Genomic DNA, 17,885 nt, shown 5'->3' with positions numbered 1-17,885 from the left:
TCAAGGAAATGCAGCTCCGATCTCTCACTGAGGGGATTTCAGGACCTTCCAAGGCCAGATAGGTTCAAATGCAAATCGACTGCTGAGAACAAAGTCTTCAGTTTCTGGATTAAATAAGAAAGAGTTTATTGGCTTCATTGCCTATTACCAATTCTCTACTTTGTGCGTGAACAAAATAGCCTGGTTTCCACCATCTGGGTGGACTTGACACTAGTGCCAACTTCAAATTTAGAATGTGTTGAGAATCATACCCTAGACCAACGAGCCACGTAAAACAGTCTTTTAGCAATTTTCAATCAAGGAAATGCGGCTCCAATCTGTCACTGACTTGAAAGGCAATAGTCAAGTAGTTTGTTTGGTAAGGGCTCCATGGCTCCACTGCCAGATTCAGTTTTGTGATTAATTTTGATGCCAACGTTTTACCAAATTTCGAACTTGAATATTTCAGTCAAAAGTGACAGCAGAATCGTAATGAAAAAGCTTAGTGTGTAACTGTGACTTAATAAACTCATATAAGCTTTCTAGCGAGAGGGATACTTCGTGCGTGAACGCCAACTTCATTGCCTATTACCAATTCTCTACTTTGTGCGTGAACAAAAAAGCCTGGTTTCCACCATCTGGGTGGACATGACACTAGTGCCAACTTCAAATTTAGAATGTGGAGAGAATCATAACCCTAGACCAACGAGCCACGTAAAACAGTCTTTTAGCAATTTTCAATCAAGGAAATGCGGCTCCGATCTGTCACTGACTTGAAAGGCAATAGTCAAGTAGTTTGTTTGGTAAGGGCTCCATGGCTCCACTGCCAGATTCAGTTTTGTGATTAATTTTGATGCCACGTTTTCCAAATTTCGAACTTGAATATTTCAGTCAAAAGTGACAGCAGAATCGTAATGAAAAAGCTTAGTGTGTAACTGTGACTTAATAAACTCATATAAGCTTTCTAGCGAGAGGGATACTTCGTGCGTGAACGCCAACTTCATTGCCTATTACCAATTCTCTACTTTGTGCGTGAACAAAAAAGCCTGGTTTCCACCATCTGGGTGGACATGACACTAGTGCCAACTTCAAATTTAGAATGTGGTTTTGGGGCTCGCTGAACCGATATAGTGAGAATCATACCCCTAGACCAACGAGCCACGTAAAACAGTCTTTTAGCAATTTTCAATCAAGGAAATGCAGCTCCGATCTCTCACTGAGGGGATTCCAGGACCTTCCAAGGCCAGATAGGTTCAAATGCAAATCGACTGCTGAGAACAAAGTCTTCAGTTTCTGGATTAAATAGAAGAAAAGTTTATTGGCTTCATTGCCTATTACCAATTCTCTACTTTGTGCGTGAACAAAATAGCCTGGTTTCCACCATCTGGGTGGACTTGACACTAGTGCCAACTTCAAATTTAGAATGTGTTGAGAATCATACCCCTAGACCAACGAGCCACGTAAAACAGTCTTTTAGCAATTTTCAATCAAGGAAATGCGGCTCCGATCTGTCACTGACTTGAAAGGCAATAGTCAAGTAGTTTGTTTGGTAAGGGCTCCATGGCTCCACTGCCAGATTCAGTTTTGTGATTAATTTTGATGCCAACGTTTTACCAAATTTCGAACTTGAATATTTCAGTCAAAAGTGACAGCAGAATCGTAATGAAAAAGCTTAGTGTGTAACTGTGACTTAATAAACTCATATAAGCTTTCTAGCGAGAGGGATACTTTGTGCGTGAACGCCAACTTCATTGCCTATTACCAATTCTCTACTTTGTGCGTGAACAAAAAAGCCTGGTTTCCACCATCTGGGTGGACATGACACTAGTGCCAACTTCAAATTTAGAATGTGGTGAGAATCATACCCCTAAACCAACGAGCCACGTAAAACAGTCTTTTAGCAATTTTCAATCAAGGAAATGCAGCTCCGATCTCTCACTGAGGGGATTCCAGGACCTTCCAAGGCCAGATAGGTTCAAATGCAAATCGACTGCTGAGAACAAAGTCTTCAGTTTCTGGATTAAATAAGAAAGAGTTTATTGGCTTCATTGCCTATTACCAATTCTCTACTTTGTGCGTGAACAAAATAGCCTGGTTTCCACCATCTGGGTGGACTTGACACTAGTGCCAACTTCAAATTTAGAATGTGTTGAGAATCATACCCCTAGACCAACGAGCCACGTAAAACAGTCTTTTAGCAATTTTCAATCAAGGAAATGCGGCTCCGATCTGTCACTGACTTGAAAGGCAATAGTCAAGTAGTTTGTTTGGTAAGGGCTCCATGGCTCCACTGCCAGATTCAGTTTTGTGATTAATTTTGATGCCAACGTTTTACCAAATTTCGAACTTGAATATTTCAGTCAAAAGTGACAGCAGAATCGTAATGAAAAAGCTTAGTGTATAACTGTGACTTAATAAACTCATATAAGCTTTCTAGCGAGAGGGATACTTCGTGCGTGAACGCCAACTTCATTGCCTATTACCAATTCTCTACTTTGTGCGTGAACAAAAAAGCCTGGTTTCCACCATCTGGGTGGACATGACACTAGTGCCAACTTCAAATTTAGAATGTGGAGAGAATCATAACCCTAGACCAACGAGCACAATAAAACAGTCTTTTAGCAATTTTCAATCAAGGAAATGCGGCTCCGATCTGTCACTGACTTGAAAGGCAATAGTCAAGTAGTTTGTTTGGTAAGGGCTCCATGGCTCCACTGCCAGATTCAGTTTTGTGATTAATTTTGATGCCAACGTTTTACCAAATTTCGAACTTGAATATTTCAGTCAAAAGTGACAGCAGAATCGTAATGAAAAAGCTTAGTGTGTAACTGTGACTTAATAAACTCATATAAGCTTTCTAGCGAGAGGGATACTTCGTGCGTGAACGCCAACTTCATTGCCTATTACCAATTCTCTACTTTGTGCGTGAACAAAAAAGCCTGGTTTCCACCATCTGGGTGGACTAGACACTAGTGCCAACTTCAAATTTAGAATGTGGAGAGAATCATAACCCTAGACCAACGAGCCACGTAAAACAGTCTTTTAGCAATTTTCAATCAAGGAAATGCAGCTCCGATCTCTCACTGAGGGGATTCCATGACCTTCCAAGGCCAGATAGGTTCAAATGCAAATCGACTGCTGAGAACAAAGTCTTCAGTTTCTGGATTAAATTAGAAAAAGTTTATTGGCTTCAATGCCTATTACTAATTCTCTACTTTGTGCATGAACAAAATAGCCTGGTTTCCACCATCTGGGTGCACATGACACTAGTGCCAACTTCAAATTAGAATGTGGTGAGAATCATAACCCTAGACCAACGAGCTACGTAAAATAGTCTTTTAGCAATTTTCAATCAAGGAAAAGTGGCTCCGATCTGTTACTGACGGGATTCGAGGACCTTCCAAGGCCAGATAGGTTCAAATGCAAATCGACTGCTGAGAACAAAGTCTTCAGTTTCTGGATTAAATAAGAAAGAGTTTATTGGCTTCATTGCCTATTACCAATTCTCTACTTTGTGCGTGAACAAAATAGCCTGGTTTCCACCATCTGGGTGGACTTGACACTAGTGCCAACTTCAAATTTAGAATGTGTTGAGAATCATACCCCTAGACCAACGAGCCACGTAAAACAGTCTTTTAGCAATTTTCAATCAAGGAAATGCGGCTCCGATCTGTCACTGACTTGAAAGGCAATAGTCAAGTAGTTTGTTTGGTAAGGGCTCCATGGCTCCACTGCCAGATTCAGTGTTGTGGTTACTTTTGATGCCAACGTTTTCCCAAATTTCGAACTTGAATATATCAGTCAAAAGTGACAGCAGAATCGTAATGAAAAAGCTTAGTGTGTAACTGTGACTTAATAAACTCATATAAGCTTTCTAGCGGAGGGATACTCGTGCGTGAACGCCAACTTCATTGCCTATTAACAATTCTCTACTTTGTGCGTGAACAAAAAGCCTGGTTTCCACCATCTGGGTGGACTAGGAACTAGTGCCAACTTCAAATTTAGAATGTGGTGAGAATAAAACCCCTAAACCAACGAGCCACGTAAAACAGTCTTTTAGCAATTTTCAATCAAGGAAATGCAGCTCCGATCTCTCACGGAGGGGATTCCAGGACCTTCCAAGGCCAGATAGGTTCAAATGCAAATCGACTGCTGAGAACAAAGTCTTCAGTTTCTGGATTAAATAAGAAAGAGTTTATTGGCTTCATTGCCTATTACCAATTCTCTACTTTGTGCGTGAACAAAATAGCCTGGTTTCCACCATCTGGGTGGACTTGACACTAGTGCCAACTTCAAATTTAGAATGTGTTGAGAATCATACCCCTAGACCAACGAGCCACGTAAAACAGTCTTTTAGCAATTTTCAATCAAGGAAATGCGGCTCCGATCTGTCACTGACTTGAAAGGCAATAGTCAAGTAGTTTGTTTGGTAAGGGCTCCATGGCTCCACTGCCAGATTCAGTTTTGTGATTAATTTTGATGCCAACGTTTTACCAAATTTCGAACTTGAATATTTCAGTCAAAAGTGACAGCAGAATCGTAATGAAAAAGCTTAGTGTGTAACTGTGACTTAATAAACTCATATAAGCTTTCTAGCGAGAGGGATACTTCGTGCGTGAACGCCAACTTCATTGCCTATTACCAATTCTCTACTTTGTGCGTGAACAAAAAAGCCTGGTTTCCACCATCTGGGTGGACATGACACTAGTGCCAACTTCAAATTTAGAATGTGGAGAGAATCATAACCCTAGACCAACGAGCCACGTAAAACAGTCTTTTAGCAATTTTCAATCAAGGAAATGCGGCTCCGATCTGTCACTGACTTGAAAGGCAATAGTCAAGTAGTTTGTTTGGTAAGGGCTCCATGGCTCCACTGCCAGATTCAGTTTTGTGATTAATTTTGATGCCAACGTTTTACCAAATTTCGAACTTGAATATTTCAGTCAAAAGTGACAGCAGAATCGTAATGAAAAAGCTTAGTGTGTAACTGTGACTTAATAAACTCATATAAGCTTTCTAGCGAGAGGGATACTTCGTGCGTGAACGCCAACTTCATTGCCTATTACCAATTCTCTACTTTGTGCGTGAACAAAAAAGCCTGGTTTCCACCATCTGGGTGGACTAGAAACTAGTGCCAACTTCAAATTTAGAATGTGGAGAGAATCATAACCCTAGACCAACGAGCCACGTAAAACAGTCTTTTAGCAATTTTCAATCAAGGAAATGCAGCTCCGATCTCTCACTGAGGGGATTCCATGACCTTCCAAGGCCAGATAGGTTCAAATGCAAATCGACTGCTGAGAACAAAGTCTTCAGTTTCTGGATTAAATTAGAAAAAGTTTATTGGCTTCAATGCCTATTACTAATTCTCTACTTTGTGCATGAACAAAATAGCCTGGTTTCCACCATCTGGGTGCACATGACACTAGTGCCAACTTCAAATTAGAATGTGGTGAGAATCATAACCCTAGACCAACGAGCTACGTAAAATAGTCTTTTAGCAATTTTCAATCAAAAAAGTGCCGATCTGTTATTACTGGGAGTTCGAGGACCTTCCAAGGCCAGATAGGTTCAAATGCAAATCGACTGCTGAGAACAAAGTCTTCAGTTTCTGGATTAAATAAGAAAGAGTTTATTGGCTTCATTGCCTATTACCAATTCTCTACTTTGTGCGTGAACAAAATAGCCTGGTTTCCACCATCTGGGTGGACTTGACACTAGTGCCAACTTCAAATTTAGAATGTGTTGAGAAAATCAACCCCTAGACCAACGAGCACAATAAAACAGTCTTTTAGCAATTTTCAATCAAGGAAATGCGGCTCCGATCTGTCACTGACTTGAAAGGCAATAGTCAAGTAGTTTGTTTGGTAAGGGCTCCATGGCTCCACTGCCAGATTCAGTGTTGTGGTTACTTTTGATGCCAACGTTTTCCCAAATTTCGAACTTGAATATATCAGTCAAAAGTGACAGCAGAATCGTAATGAAAAAGCTTAGTGTGTAACTGTGACTTAATAAACTCATATAAGCTTTCTAGCGAGAGGGATACTTCGTGCGTGAACGCCAACTTCATTGCCTATTACCAATTCTCTACTTTGTGCGTGAACAAAAAAGCCTGGTTTCCACCATCTGGGTGGACTAGACACTAGTGCCAACTTCAAATTTAGAATGTGGTGAGAATCATACCCCTAAACCAACGAGCCACGTAAAACAGTCTTTTAGCAATTTTCAATCAAGGAAATGCAGCTCCGATCTCTCACTGAGGGGATTCCAGGACCTTCCAAGGCCAGATAGGTTCAAATGCAAATCGACTGCTGAGAACAAAGTCTTCAGTTTCTGGATTAAATAAGAAAGAGTTTATTGGCTTCATTGCCTATTACCAATTCTCTACTTTGTGCGTGAACAAAATAGCCTGGTTTCCACCATCTGGGTGGACTTGACACTAGTGCCAACTTCAAATTTAGAATGTGTTGAGAATCATACCCCTAGACCAACGAGCCACGTAAAACAGTCTTTTAGCAATTTTCAATCAAGGAAATGCGGCTCCGATCTGTCACTGACTTGAAAGGCAATAGTCAAGTAGTTTGTTTGGTAAGGGCTCCATGGCTCCACTGCCAGATTCAGTTTTGTGATTAATTTTGATGCCAACGTTTTACCAAATTTCGAACTTGAATATTTCAGTCAAAAGTGACAGCAGAATCGTAATGAAAAAGCTTAGTGTGTAACTGTGACTTAATAAACTCATATAAGCTTTCTAGCGAAAGGGATACTTCGTGCGTGAACGCCAACTTCATTGCCTATTACCAATTCTCTACTTTGTGCGTGAACAAAAAAGCCTGGTTTCCACCATCTGGGTGGACATGACACTAGTGCCAACTTCAAATTTAGAATGTGGAGAGAATCATAACCCTAGACCAACGAGCCACGTAAAACAGTCTTTTAGCAATTTTCAATCAAGGAAATGCGGCTCCGATCTGTCACTGACTTGAAATGCAATAGTCAAGTCGTTTGTTTGGTAAGGGCTCCATGGCTCCACTGCCAGATTCAGTTTTGTGATTAATTTTGATGCCAACGTTTTACCAAATTTCGAACTTGAATATTTCAGTCAAAAGTACGCAGAATCGTAATGAAAAAGCTTAGTGTGTAACTGTGACTTAATAAACTCATATAAGCTTTGAGAGGGATACTCGTGCGTGAACGCGTAACTTCATTGCCTATTACCAATTCTCTACTTTGTGCGTGAAAACAAAGCCGCGTTTCCACCATCTGGGTGGACTAGACACTAGTGCCAACTTCAAATTTAGAATGTGGTGAGAATCATAACCCCTAGACCAACGAGCCACGTAAAAACAGTCTTTTAGCAATTTTCAATCAAGGAAATGCAGCTCCGATCTCTCACTGAGGGGATTCCAGGACCTTCCAAGGCAAGATAGGTTCAAATGCAAATCGACTGCTGAGAACAAAGTCTTCAGTTTCTGGATTAAATTAAAAGAAAGAATTTATTGGCTTCATTGCCTATTACCAATTCTCTACTTTGTGTGCGAACAAAATAGCCTGGTTTCCACCATCTGGGTGGACTTGACACTAGTGCCAACTTCAAATTTAGAATGTGTTGAGAATCATACCCCTAGACCAACGAGCCAGCGAAAACAGTCTTTTAGCAATTTTCAATCAAGGAAATGCGGCTCCGATCTGTCACTGACTTGAAAGGCAATAGTCAAGTAGTTTGTTTGGTAAGGGCTCCATGGCTCCACTGCCAGATTCAGTTTTGTGATTAATTTTGATGCCAACGTTTTACCAAATTTCGAACTTGAATATTTCAGTCAAAAGTGACAGCAGAATCGTAATGAAAAAGCTTAGTGTGTAACTGTGACTTAATAAACTCATATATTAGCTTTTGAGGGATACTTCGTGTGCGAACGCCAACTTCATTGCCTATTACCAATTCTCTACTTTGTGCGTGAACAAAAGCCTGGTTTCCACCATCTGGGTGGACATGACACTAGTGCCAACTTCAAATTTAGAATGTGGAGAGAATCATAACCCTAGACCAACGAGCCAAAAAACAGTCTTTTAGCAATTTTCAATCAAGGAAATGCGTGGTTCGATCTGTCACTGACTTGAAATGCAATAGTCAAGTAGTTTTGTTTGGTAAGGGCTCCATGGCTCCACTGCCAGATTCAGTTTTGTGATTAATTTTGATGCCAACGCTTTTACCAAATTTCGAACTTGAATATTTCAGTCAAAAGTGACAGCAGAATCGTAATGAAAAAGCTTAGTGTGTAACTGTGACTTAATAAACTCATATAAGCTTTGGCGAGAGGGATACTTGCGTGGAACGCCAACTTCATTGCCTATTACCAATTCTCTACTTTGTGCGTGAACAAAAGCCCTGGTTTCCACCATCCGGGTGGACTAGAACACTAGTGCCAACTTCAAATTTAGAATGTGGTGAGAATCATACCCCTAGACCAACGAGCCACGTAAAACAGTCTTTTAGCAATTTTCAATCAAGGAAATGCAGCTCCGATCTCTCACTGAGGGGATTCCAGGACCTTCCAAGGCCAGATAGGTTCAAATGCAAATCGACTGCTGAGAACAAAGTCTTCAGTTTCTGGATTAAATTAGAAAGAGTTTATTGGCTTCATTGCCTATTACCAATTCTCTACTTTGTGCGTGAACAAAATAGCCTGGTTTCCACCATCTGGGTGGACTTGACACTAGTGCCAACTTCAAATTTAGAATGTGTGTGAGAATCAAACCCCTAGACCAACGAGCCAGCGAAAACAGTCTTTTAGCAATTTTCAATCAAGGAAATGCGGCTCCGATCTGTCACTGACTTGAAAGGCAATAGTCAAGTAGTTTGTTTGGTAAGGGCTCCATGGCTCCACTGCCAGATTCAGTTTTGTGATTAATTTTGATGCCAACGTTTTTACCAAATTTCGAACTTGAATATTTCAGTCAAAAGTGACAGCAGAATCGTAATGAAAAGCTTAGTGTGTAACTGTGACTTAATAAACTCATATAAGCTTTCGACAGAGGGATACTGCGTGCGCACGTAACTTCATTGCCTATTACCAATTCTCTACTTTGTGCGTGAACAAAAGCCTGATTTCCACCATCTGGTGGACTAGATAGTAATGGCAACTTCAAATTTTGAATGTGGCGACAACCAGATTTTGTCCTTGGGGCTCGTCCGGGATTTGAACCCGGGACCTCTCGCACCCTAAGCGAGAATCATACCCTAGACCAACGAGCCACGTAAAACAGTCTTTTAGCAATTTTCAATCAAGGAAATGCGGCTCCGATCTGTCACTGACTTGAAAGGCAATAGTCAAGTAGTTTGTTTGGTAAGGGCTCCATGGCTCCACTGCCAGATTCAGTTTTGTGGTTACTTTTGATGCCAACGTTTTCCCAAATTTCGAACTTGAATATATCAGTCAAAAGTGACAGCAGAATCGTAATGAAAAAGCTTAGTGTGTAACTGTGACTTAATAAACTCATATATAAGCTTTCTAGCTAGAGGGATACTTCGTGCAACCCAACTTCATTGCCTATTACCAATTCTCTACTTTGTGCGGAACAAAAAGCCTGGTTTCCACCATCTGGGTGGACATGACACTAGTGCCAACTTCAAATTTAGAATGTGGAGAGAATCATAACCCTAGACCAACGAGCCACGTAAAACAGTCTTTTAGCAATTTTCAATCAAGGAAATGCGGCTCCGATCTGTCACTGACTTGAAAGGCAATAGTCAAGTAGTTTGTTTGGTAAGGGCTCCATGGCTCCACTGCCAGATTCAGTTTTGTGATTAATTTTGATGCCAACGTTTTACCAAATTTCGAACTTGAATATTTCAGTCAAAAGTGACAGCAGAATCGTAATGAAAAAGCTTAGTGTGTAACTGTGACTTAATAAACTCATATAAGCTTTCTAGCGAGAGGGATACTTCGTGCGTGAACGCCAACTTCATTGCCTATTACCAATTCTCTACTTTGTGCGTGAACAAAAAAGCCTGGTTTCCACCATCTGGGTGGACTAGACACTAGTGCCAACTTCAAATTTAGAATGTGGTGAGAATCATACCCCTAAACCAACGAGCCACGTAAAACAGTCTTTTAGCAATTTTCAATCAAGGAAATGCAGCTCCGATCTCTCACTGAGGGGATTCCAGGACCTTCCAAGGCCAGATAGGTTCAAATGCAAATCGACTGCTGAGAACAAAGTCTTCAGTTTCTGGATTAAATAAGAAAGAGTTTATTGGCTTCATTGCCTATTACCAATTCTCTACTTTGTGCGTGAACAAAATAGCCTGGTTTCCACCATCTGGGTGGACTTGACACTAGTGCCAACTTCAAATTTAGAATGTGTTGAGAATCATACCCCTAGACCAACGAGCCACGTAAAACAGTCTTTTAGCAATTTTCAATCAAGGAAATGCGGTCCGATCTGTCACTGACTTGAAAGGCAATAGTCAAGTAGTTTGTTTGGTAAGGGCTCCATGGCTCCACTGCCAGATTCAGTTTTGGTGATTAATTTTGATGCCAACGTTTTACCAAATTTCGAACTTGAATATTTCAGTCAAAAGTGACAGCAGAATCGTAATGAAAAAGCTTAGTGTGTAACTGTGACTTAATAAACTCATATAACTTTCTAGCGAGAGGGATACTTTCGTGCGGAACGCCAACTTCATTGCCTATTACCAATTCTCTACTTTGTGCGTGAACAAAAGCCTGGTTTCCACCATCTGGGTGGACTAGAAACTAGTGCCAACTTCAAATTTAGAATGTGGTGAGAATCATACCCCTAAACCAACGAGCACGTAAAACAGTCTTTTAGCAATTTTCAATCAAGGAATGCAGCTCGATCTCTCACTGAGGGGATTCCAGGACCTTCCAAGGCCAGATAGGTTCAAATGCAAATCGACTGCTGAGAACAAAGTCTTCAGTTTCTGGATTAAATTAGAAAGAGTTTATTGGCTTCATTGCCTATTACCAATTCTCTCTATTTGTGCGTGAACAAAATAGCCTGGTTTCCACCATCTGGGTGGACTTGACACTAGTGCCAACTTCAAATTTAGAATGTGTTGAGAATCATACCCTAGACCAACGAGCCACGTAAAACAGTCTTTTAGCAATTTTCAATCAAGGAAATGCGGCTCCGATCTGTCACTGACTTGAAAGGCAATAGTCAAGTAGTTTGTTTGGTAGAGGGCTCCATGGCTCCACTGCCAGATTCAGTTTTGTGATTAATTTTGATGCCAACGTTTTACCAAATTTCGAACTTGAATATTTCAGTCAAAAGTGACAGCAGAATCGTAATGAAAAAGCTTAGTGTGTAACTGTGACTTAATAAACTCATATAAGCTTTCTAGCGAGAGGGATACTCGTGTGTGAACGCCAACTTCATTGCCTATTACCAATTCTTACTTTGTGCGTGAACAAAAGCCTGGTTTCCACCATCTGGGTGGACATGACACTAGTGCCAACTTCAAATTAAGAATGTGGAGAGAATCATAACCCTAGACCAACGAGCCAATAAAACAGTCTTTTAGCAATTTTCAATCAAGGAAATGGGTTCGATCTGTCACTGACTTGAAATGCAATAGTCAAGTCGTTTGTTTGGTAAGGGCTCCATGGCTCCACTGCCAGATTCAGTTTTGTGATTAATTTTGATGCCAACGTTTTACCAAATTTCGAACTTGAATATTTCAGTCAAAAGTGACAGCAGAATCGTAATGAAAAAGCTTAGTGTGTAACTGTGACTTAATAAACTCATATAAGCTTTCAGCGAGAGGGATACTTCTGTGTGGAACGCCAACTTCATTGCCTATTACCAATTCTCTACTTTGTGCGGAACAAAAGCCTGGTTTCCACCATCTGGGTGGACTAGAAACTAGTGCCAACTTCAAATTTAGAATGTGGTGAGAATCATACCCCTAAACCAACGAGCCACGAAACAGTCTTTAGCAATTTTCAATCAAGGAAATGCAGCTCCGATCTCTCACTGAGAGGGGATTCCAGGACCTTCCAAGGCCAGATAGGTTCAAATGCAAATCGACTGCTGAGAACAAAGTCTTCAGTTTCTGGATTAAATTAGAAAGAGTTTATTGGCTTCATTGCCTATTACCAATTCTCTACTTTGTGCGGAACAAAATAGCCTGGTTTCCACCATCTGGGTGGACTTGACACTAGTGCCAACTTCAAATTTAGAATGTGTTGAGAATCATACCCCTAGACCAACGAGCCTCGAAAAAACAGTCTTTTAGCAATTTTCAATCAAGGAAATGCGGCTCGATCTGTCACTGACTTGAAAGGCAATAGTCAAGTAGTTTGTTTGGTAAGGGCTCCATGGCTCCACTGCCAGATTCAGTTTTGTGGATAATTTTGATGCCAACGTGCTTTTACCAAATTTCGACTTGAATATTTGAGTCAAAAGTGACAGCAGAATCGTAATGAAAAAGCTTAGTGTGTAACTGTGACTTAATAAACTCATATAAGCTTTCTAGCGAGAGGGATACTTTCGCATGGTGAACCCAACTTCATTGCCTATTACCAATTCTCTACTTTGTGCGGAACAAAAGCCTGGTTTCCACCATCTGGTGGGACTAGAAACTAGTGCCAACTTCAAATTTAGAATGTGGTGAGAATCATACCCCTAAACCAACGAGCCAACGCTAAAACAGTCTTTTAGCAATTTTCAATCAAGGAAATGCGGGTCTCGATCTGTCACTGACTTGAAAGGCAATAGTCAAGTAGTTTGTTTGGTAAGGGCTCCATGGCTCCACTGCCAGATTCAGTTTTGTGATTAATTTTGACGCCAACGTTTTACCAAATTTCGAACTTGAATATTTCAGTCAAAAGTGACAGCAGAATCGTAATGAAAAAGCTTAGTGTGTAACTGTGACTTAATAAACTCATATAAGCTTTCTAGCGAGAGGGATACTGATGCGGAACGCCAACTTCATTGCCTATTACCATCCTCTACTTTGTCGTGGAACAAAAGCCTGGTTTCCACCATCTGGGTGGACATGACACTAGTGCCAACTTCAAATTTAGAATGTGGCAACAACCAGATTTTGTCCTTGGGGCTCGTCCGGGATTTGAACCCGGACCTCTCGCACCCTGCGAGAATCATACCCTAAACCAACGAGCCACGAAAACAGTCTTTTAGCAATTTTCAATCAAGGAAATGCAGCTCCGATCTCTCACTGAGGGGATTCCAGGACCTTCCAAGGCCAGATAGGTTCAAATGCAAATCGACTGCTGAGAACAAAGTCTTCAGTTTCTGGATTAAATAAGAAAGAGTTTATTGGCTTCATTGCCTATTACCAATTCTCTACTTTGTGCGTGAACAAAATAGCCTGGTTTCCACCATCTGGGTGGACTTGACACTAGTGCCAACTTCAAATTTAGAATGTGTTGAGAATCATACCCCTAGACCAACGAGCCACGTAAAACAGTCTTTTAGCAATTTTCAATCAAGGAAATGCGGCTCCGATCTGTCACTGACTTGAAAGGCAATAGTCAAGTAGTTTGTTTGGTAAGGGCTCCATGGCTCCACTGCCAGATTCAGTTTTCTGATTAATTTTGATGCCAACGTTTTACCAAATTTCGAACTTGAATATTTCAGTCAAAAGTGACAGCAGAATCGTAATGAAAAAGCTTAGTGTGTAACTGTGACTTAATAAACTCATATAAGCTTTCTAGCGAGAGGGAACTTCGTGCGTGAACGCCAACTTCATTGCCTATTACCAATTCTACTTTGTGCGTGAACAAAAGCCTGGTTTCCACCATCTGGGTGGACTAGACACTAGTGCCAACTTCAAATTTAGAATGGCCGTGAGAATCATACCCCTAGACCAACGAGCCACGTAAAACAGTCTTTTAGCAATTTTCAATCAAGGAAATGCAGCTCCGATCTCTCACTGAGGGGATTCCAGGACCTTCCAAGGCCAGATAGGTTCAAATGCAAATCGACTGCTGAGAACAAAGTCTTCAGTTTCTGGATTAAATTAGAAAGAGCGATATTATTGGGTATTCTTTCGAATTTACCCAAGGCGTGAACAAAATACCTGGTTTTCCACCATCTCTGGGTGGACTTGACACTAGTGTCTAGTCCACCAGATGGTGGAAATCAGGCTTTTTTGTTCACGCACAAAGTAGAGAATTGGTAATAGGCAATGAAGTTGGCGTTCACGCACGAAGTATCCCTCTCGCTAGAAAGCTTATATGAGTTTATTAAGTCACAGTTACACACTAAGCTTTTTCATTACGATTCTGCTGTCACTTTTGACTGAAATATTCAAGTTCGAAATTTGGTAAAACGTTGGCATCAAAATTAATCACAAAACTGAATCTGGCAGTGGAGCCATGGAGCCCTTACCAAACAAACTACTTGACTATTGCCTTTCAAGTCAGTGACAGATCGGAGCCGCATTTCCTTGATTGAAAATTGCTAAAAGACTGTTTTACGTGGCTCGTTGGTCTAGGGTTATGATTCTCTCCACATTCTAAATTTGAAATTGGCACTAGCTGTCAACCAGGCGGAAAAGACGATGTACCTGAACATAACAGAAAAAATAAATAACGAAAGTGCATTCTAGTTAATAATTCTCATTTCAAAGCTGATTCTGACCACATTTTAAAGTTGAGTGGCACTAGTGTCATGTCCACCCAGATGGTGGAAACCAGGCTATTTTGTTCACGCACAAAGTAGAGAATTGGTAATAGGCAATGAAGCCAATAAACTCTTTCTAATTTAATCCAGAAACTGAAGACTTTGTTCTCAGCAGTCGATTTGCATTTGAACCTATCTGGCCTTGGAAGGTCCTGGAATCCCCTCAGTGAGAGATCGGAGCTGCATTTCCTTGATTGAAAATTGCTAAAAGACTGTTTTACGTGGCTCGTTGGTCTAGGGGTATGATTCTCGCTTAGGGTGCGAGAGGTCCCGGGTTCAAATCCCGGACGAGCCCCAAGGACAAAATCTGGTTGTCGCCACATTCTAAATTTGAAGTTGGCACTAGTGTCTAGTCCACCAGATGGTGGAAATCAGGCTTTTTTGTTCACGCACAAAGTAGAGAATTGGTAATAGGCAATGAAGTTGGCGTTCACGCACGAAGTATCCCTCTCGCTAGAAAGCTTATATGAGTTTATTAAGTCACAGTTACACACTAAGCTTTTTCATTACGATTCTGCTGTCACTTTTGACTGAAATATTCAAGTTCGAAATTTGGTAAAACGTTGGCATCAAAATTAATCACAAAACTGAATCTGGCAGTGGAGCCATGGCGCCCTTACCAAACAAACTACTTGACTATTGCCTTTCAAGTCAGTGACAGATCGGAGCCGCATTTCCTTGATTGAAAATTGCTAAAAGACTGTTTTACGTGGCTCGTTGGTCTAGGGTTATGATTCTCTCCACATTCTAAATTTGAAATTGGCACTAGTGTCATGTCCACCCAGATGGTGGAAACCAGGCTTTTTTGTTCAGGCACAAAGTAGAGAATAAGTAATAGGCATTGAAGCCAATAAACTTTTTCTAATTTAATCCAGAAACTGAAGACTTTGTTCTCAGCAGTCGATTTGCATTTGAACCTATCTGGCCTTGGAAGGTCCTCGAATCCCGTCAGTAACAGATCGGAGCCACTTTTCCTTGATTGAAAATTGCTAAAAGACTGTTTTACGTGGCTCGTTGGTCTAGGGGTATGATTCTCAACACATTCTAAATTTGAAGTTGGCACTAGTGTCAAGTCCACCCAGATGGTGGAAACCAGGCTATTTTGTTCACGCACAAAGTAGAGAATTGGTAATAGGCAATGAAGCCAATAAACTCTTTCTAATTTAATCCAGAAACTGAAGACTTTGTTCTCAGCAGTCGATTTGCATTTGAACCTATCTGGCCTTGGAAGGTCCTCGAATCCCGTCAGTAACAGATCGGAGCCACTTTTCCTTGATTGAAAATTGCTAAAAGACTGTTTTACGTGGCTCGTTGGTCTAGGGTTATGATTCTCAACACATTCTAAATTTGAAGTTGGCACTAGTGTCAAGTCCACCCAGATGGTGGAAACCAGGCTATTTTGTTCACGCACAAAGTAGAGAATTGGTAATAGGCAATGAAGCCAATAAACTCTTTCTAATTTAATCCAGAAACTGAAGACTTTGTTCTCAGCAGTCGATTTGCATTTGAACCTATCTGGCCTTGGAAGGTCCTGGAATCCCCTCAGTGAGAGATCGGAGCTGCATTTCCTTGATTGAAAATTGCTAAAAGACTGTTTTACGTGGCTCGTTGGTCTAAGGGTATGATTCTCGCTTAGGGTGCGAGAGGTCCCCGGTTCAAATCCCGGACGAGCCCCAAGGACAAAATCTGGTTGTCGCCACATTCTAAATTTGAAGTTGGCACTAGTGTCTAGTCCACCAGATGGTGGAAATCAGGCTTTTTTGTTCACGCACAAAGTAGAGAATTGGTAATAGGCAATGAAGTGGCGTTCACGCACGAAGTATCCCTCTCGCTAGAAAGCTTATATGAGTTTATTAAGTCACAGTTACACACTAAGCTTTTTCATTACGATTCTGCTGTCACTTTTGACTGAAATATTCAAGTTCGAAATTTGGTAAAACGTTGGCATCAAAATTAATCACAAAACTGAATCTGGCAGTGGAGCCATGGAGCCCTTACCAAACAAACTACTTGACTATTGCCTTTCAAGTCAGTGACAGATCGGAGCCGCATTTCCTTGATTGAAAATTGCTAAAAGACTGTTTTACGTGGCTCGTTGGTCTAGGGTTATGATTCTCTCCACATTCTAAATTTGAAATTGGCACTAGTGTCATGTCCACCCAGATGGTGGAAACCAGGCTTTTTGTTCAGGCACAAAGTAGAATAAGTAATAGGCATTGAAGCCAATAAACTTTTTCTAATTTAATCCAGAAACTGAAGACTTTGTTCTCAGCAGTCGATTTGCATTTGAACCTATCTGGCCTTGGAAGGTCCTCGAATCCCGTCAGTAACAGATCGGAGCCACTTTTCCTTGATTGAAAATTGCTAAAAGACTGTTTTACGTGGCTCGTTGGTCTAGGGGTATGATTCTCAACACATTCTAAATTTGAAGTTGGCACTAGTGTCAAGTCCACCCAGATGGTGGAAACCAGGCTATTTTGTTCACGCACAAAGTAGAGAATTGGTAATAGGCAATGAAGCCAATAAACTCTTTCTAATTTAATCCAGAAACTGAAGACTTTGTTCTCAGCAGTCGATTTGCATTTGAACCTATCTGGCCTTGGAAGGTCCTCGAATCCCGTCAGTAACAGATCGGAGCCACTTTTCCTTGATTGAAAATTGCTAAAAGACTATTTTACGTAGCTCGTTGGTCTAGGGTTATGATTCTCACCACATTCTAAATTTGAAGTTGGCACTAGTGTCATGTGCACCCAGATGGTGGAAACCAGGCTATTTTGTTCATGCACAAAGTAGAGAATTGGTAATAGGCAATGAAGCCAATAAACTCTTTCTAATTTAATCCAGAAACTGAAGACTTTGTTCTCAGCAGTCGATTTGCATTTGAACCTATCTGGCCTTGGAAGGTCCTGGAATCCCCTCAATGAGAGATCGGAGCTGCATTTCCTTGATTGAAAATTGCTAAAAGACTGTTTTACGTGGCTCGTTGGTCTAGGGGTATGATTCTCGCTTAGGGTGCGAGAGGTCCCGGGTTCAAATCCCGGACGAGCCCCAAGGACAAAATCTGGTTGTCGCCACATTCTAAATTTGAAGTTGGCACTAGTGTCTAGTCCACCAGATGGTGGAAATCAGGCTTTTTTGTTCACGCACAAAGTAGAGAATTGGTAATAGGCAATGAAGTTGGCATTCACGCACGAAGTATCCCTCTCGCTAGAAAGCTTATATGAGTTTAT

General features: G+C 41.0%; 4 non-coding genes across 4 annotated transcripts; 3 read left to right on the top strand and 1 right to left on the bottom strand.

The window, feature by feature from the left end:
• Positions 1–9,164: 9,164 nt before the first annotated feature.
• On the bottom strand, positions 9,165–9,235 carry trnap-agg. The gene has a single exon. It is a non-coding gene; the product is annotated as a tRNA-Pro (tRNA).
• Positions 9,236–14,878: 5,643 nt separating this feature from the next.
• trnap-agg lies at positions 14,879–14,950 on the top strand. Its single transcript has one exon. It is a non-coding gene; the product is annotated as a tRNA-Pro (tRNA).
• A 1,307-nt stretch (positions 14,951–16,257) lies between these two features.
• Positions 16,258–16,329, top strand: trnap-agg. Its single transcript has one exon. It is a non-coding gene; the product is annotated as a tRNA-Pro (tRNA).
• Positions 16,330–17,632: 1,303 nt separating this feature from the next.
• On the top strand, positions 17,633–17,704 carry trnap-agg. Its single transcript has one exon. It is a non-coding gene; the product is annotated as a tRNA-Pro (tRNA).
• Positions 17,705–17,885: the final 181 nt, after the last annotated feature.

The sequence above is a fragment of the Perca fluviatilis genome, chromosome 15 (assembly GCF_010015445.1).
Source record: "Perca fluviatilis chromosome 15, GENO_Pfluv_1.0, whole genome shotgun sequence".
In the NCBI taxonomy this organism is placed as follows: domain Eukaryota; kingdom Metazoa; phylum Chordata; class Actinopteri; order Perciformes; family Percidae; genus Perca; species Perca fluviatilis.
The sequence above is the reverse complement of the archived record's forward strand: the minus strand, read 5'-3'. Positions and strand labels throughout refer to the sequence as shown.